This window comes from Nematolebias whitei, chromosome 14 (assembly GCF_014905685.2).
Source record: "Nematolebias whitei isolate Nwh7 chromosome 14, NemWhi1, whole genome shotgun sequence".
In the NCBI taxonomy this organism is placed as follows: Eukaryota; Metazoa; Chordata; class Actinopteri; order Cyprinodontiformes; family Rivulidae; genus Nematolebias; species Nematolebias whitei.
In genome coordinates, this window is record NC_056511.1 from 1,549,269 (window position 1) to 1,553,655 (window position 4,387).

General features: G+C 41.8%; 1 protein-coding gene across 1 annotated transcript in view; it reads left to right on the top strand.

The window, feature by feature from the left end:
* The first annotated feature begins 349 nt into the window (after positions 1 to 349).
* dub (duboraya) overlaps positions 350 to 4,387 on the top strand; it is a 16,062-nt gene continuing 12,024 nt past the window's right edge. Inside the window, exon 1 of the mRNA XM_037687204.1 lies at positions 350 to 359. The gene's annotated coding sequence lies outside the window, so the exon portion shown is untranslated. The remainder of the gene's footprint in view (positions 360 to 4,387) is intronic.

Consider the following 4,387-nt stretch of genomic DNA (forward strand, 5'->3'; position numbering starts at 1 on the left):
TTTTGAAGAGGAAGAAAAAACAAAACAAAAAAAAAAAAAGTTGACAAAAGAAGAGCATCTGTCCCCCCCCCCCCCCCCCCCCCTGTGTAACTGTAGGTCTCTCATCCTGACATGACTCTGGCTCTATATTTAACCCACGGGCCACCCCCTCCCTCTTTCACACATACTCCACATATTGAGGCGGCTGACAGACGAACCAGCAGGATGGAGGTAAACGTTGCTCTCTGCTGCTGAGCTTCTCTTCTCTGTTCGTTCGTTTTAAACTAGAAGAGGAAGAAACCATTGAATAAATCGATTCCAGGCTCAGAGTAACAGACGTTTGCTTCGCTTCGTGAAACGACTCGGAGAGAGCCCTGCAGGTTAGATTTGGTGTCGAGTTGTCAGTGAGTCAACAGGAAACCGAACAGTGCATCATCGACATAACTGTGAAGTCTGACATGTCGTCGGCTCATTTATTCCCTTCATTCAGCCAGAAGCAGCAGAATATTTAAATATCAGCTGATTTTAAACTAATCTAGTCCAACAAGTCCGACATGTATGTTTTTGATTGGTACTACAGTTCACAACTTACAGCCAGAACAGTAATTTCTCCACTGCAGGAGGGCCTCAGGGCTCCGTCTTTAGCCTCTTGCATCTATCAGCAACATAAATGAAAAAACAGCTGTCAGTTTGGTTCAGGCTCTTTACTTTCGTTTTTGGTTAATAAATAAATAAAACTGTGTAATATGAAATTAATTCTTTATCTCGTGTTGTTTTGACCTTATCTTAAGACCCACTAAAGACCGCATTCATCCAATTCTTAAAACCTATAGACTGAAGCTGAATAATAAACGTGGACATAAATCTTTAAACTCTGAAATATTTCCTATTTAAACTGAGTTTGCTTGTTTTTCTTGATGTGTGTTTGTTAAAGAGGTTCTGACAGAACTGTATGAGTAGTGGATGTTTTATTACTGACGTGTTTTCTGTATCATGGATCATCACAGCTCCACCTGAGTCGCGCCTCAGGGAGGGGACTTCAGGTATCTGGGTGTCTGGTTCACGAGTGATGGTCGGATAGAGTGGGAGATGGATCGACGGATTGGGGTCTTGTCTTCAGTAATGAGGGTATTGCTTTGGTCAATCATAGTGAATAATGAGTTGAGTCTAAAAGCAAAACTCTGGATTAACTGGTCTGTCTACGGTCCAACGCTCACCTGTGGTTGTGAGGTTTGGATCAGGACTGATAAAACCAGATCCTGAATCCAAGCAGCTGAAATGTGTTTCCTTTGTTGGACGGGGGGACTCAGGCTTTGTGATCGTGTGAGGAGCTTCGTCATCCGGGGAGAGCTCAGAGGAGAGCTGCTGCTCCTCTGCATCTGAAGGAGACAGTTGAGGAGGTTCATCTGGTCAGGATGCTGGTGAAGATTCTCAGTCATCCAGGACATGATGAATTCAAAAAGCGTTCAATACAAAAACAACTGGACTTTATTTGTAACAGAAGACGTTTCGCTCCTCATCCGAGGAGCTTTCTCAATTCAAAGAGCAGAGAGTGAGAGATTCAGGTTATAAGGCTGAGTGAGATAAAACACACACACACACACACACACACACATATATGTAGATTGGCAGTTCACACCTAAACAACATAAGAGTCTTTGTTCCTCTAATTCACAGACGAGACCCCTCTGTTCCCATCAGGTGTGAAAACCGGCTGGGAATCTGTTTTAAAGTTGCATTATATGTTTTTGAAAGTGGAAATCTGAGGCCTCCTCCTCTGTTAAGAGACGGCTTTTCTCTTTTTACATAAACTGCTTCCTTCACCCCCCTCTCAAACCATCTGTGTTCTCGGTCCAAAATGTGCACATTCTGGTCCTCAAAAGAGTGTCCCTTATCTGTGAGATGGAGGTGAACAGCTGAATCTTGTCCAGAGGAGGTGGCTCTCCTGTGTTGAGTCATGCGTCTGTGAAGAGGCTGTTTAGTTTCTCCAATGTAGAGGTCTGGACAGTCCTCGCTGCACTGGACCACAGACACTACACCACTCTGTTTGTGTATGGGTGTCTTGTCCTTAGGGTGGACCAGCCTCTGTCTGAGAGTCCTGCTGGGTTTGAAATGTACTGGGATCTTGTGTTTGTTGAAGATCCTTCTGAATTTCTCTGATACTCCAGCAACATAAGGGATGACAATGTTTTTACGTCTGTTGTTCTCCTTTTTCTGTTTATTGGTGTGTTTTGTAGATTTCCTCGCTGACTTGACAAAAGCCCAGTTAGGATATCCACATGTTAGAAGAGCTTCTTGAACGTGTTTCAGTTCCTTTTCCTTCCCTTCTGTCTTCGTGGGGACGCATTTGGCCCGATGCTGTAAAGTTCTGATGACAGAGAGTTTGTGTTCAAGCTCCTCGGATGAGGAGTGAAACGTCTTCTGTTACAAATAAAGTCCAGTTGTTTTTGTATCAAACACTTTTTGAATCTGGTCAGGACGTCTCCTGTACGCCTCCTTTTTGAGGTTTTCTGGTCACATGCCACTGGGAGGAGAAGCCAGGGCAGACTCAGAACTTTCTGGAGGGATTGTGTATGTTCTCTGGTCTGGGAACACCTCAAGATCCACCAGGAGGAACTGGAGAGTGTCTCTGGGGAGAGGGAGGACTGGTTTCTCTCCTGGACCTGTTGTCTCTGCGACACGACTAAAGATCAGAGGTAGGAGGAGATGGATCATCGATTTATCAAATGTTACATGAAGTCTCAGTTCTGTTAAAAGTGGGCTGTAGAACAGAAACAAAACCTCTTCAGAGACCAACAGAAACATGAGCTGAGTTGGATGTTGGAGGATCTATGTGGACTCCATCAGTCAGCCGGTGACAGCTGATGCAACTTTAGAGTCAAACACTTCATTAAGGCCACTTCAGTTCACAGGAAAATATATGAGTTTGTTTGTCGACATCCAGGTCTGTCGGTGAAATACGTCTTAGTGTTGAGTTCAGTTATAATGTTTGACCCACCCGGTCACTGTCAGACTGTGAGGTCTGAGACGTTCACAACTAATCAGTCCATGCTCAAATTCACTTTGAGCTCGTGTTGTGAATAAAAAAAGCTCATCGGAATCTGATTTTTCTTGTATCCTGATGCATGCTCAATATTTTTCTTGTCTTTTGTTCTAAAAACAAGAAACAGAAAAAGACCTAATGTGAACTTTTACAGTGAGCTGAAAATTGTGCATTTTTCCATGTCATTATTAACCCATGTAATTTAGACCAGAGACTGTCTCATCAACACATTAAAATAAAGAAAAGTGTCGTCTGCATAACGAGAGACAGTAATGAAGCTGGTTCAAATAAACACTGAAAAATCGTCTAACTCTTTCTATGATTTCAGATGAAAGCTGAAGAAATGGTCATGAGTCTAAAACAAATGTTCTGCAGCCATTTGGGACAAACTGACATTAGTCCAGATGGGTCGAGTCTCTAAATGTTGTGAAGGCTTACTCACGACTCGCATGAAATCACGAAAAAGAATCAGGATACTCTGGGATTAAATGTAAATTATATAGTATATAGAAATTCGTTGAGATTACAAGTAAAAATCTGAATGTTTTGATCCGTTGCCTCCATGAGAAACTCGGGATAGTTTTGTAGAGCTAAGAACAAACATCTTCATCATGAGGTTGTTCACAGCCTCAGTTTGTCGCTGAGCTGGAATTCAAGACTGGAACTAAAAACTGAAACTAAAGACTGGAACTAAAGCCTGGAACTGTGCTTGCTCAGGATGGGAGACTGCAACAAAGCCAAGATTCAACTTGTCTGCTGGATTCCTTAGATAGAGAATTTTACTAATTGACTTTTATGTGAATGTTTCTGTAAAGTCCCTGGGACAACTTGGTTGTGATTTGGCGCTAAATAAATAAACTGAATTGAATTGAATTGAACTAAAAACTGGAACTAAACACTGGTACTAAAGACTGGAACTAAAGACTGGAACTAAAGACTGGAACTAAAAACTGGAACTAAAGACTGGAACTAAAAACTGGAACTTAAAAATGGAACTAAAGACTGGTACTAAAGACTGGAAATAAAGACTGGTACTAAAGACTGGAACTAAAGACTGGTACTAAAGACTGGTACTAAAGAGTGGAACTAAAGACTAGAACTAAAGAATGGTACTAATGACGGGAAGTAAAGACTGGTACTAAAAAATGGAACTAAAGACTGGTACTGAAGACTGAAACTAAAGACTGGAACTAAAGACTGGTACTAAAGACTGGAACTAAAGACTGGTACTAAAGATCGGAACTAAAGGCTGAAACTAAAGACTGGAACTAAAGACTGGTACTAAAGACTGGTACTAAAGACCGTAACTAAAGACCGATACAAAAGACTGGAACTAAAGACTGGTACAAAAGACTGGAACTAAAG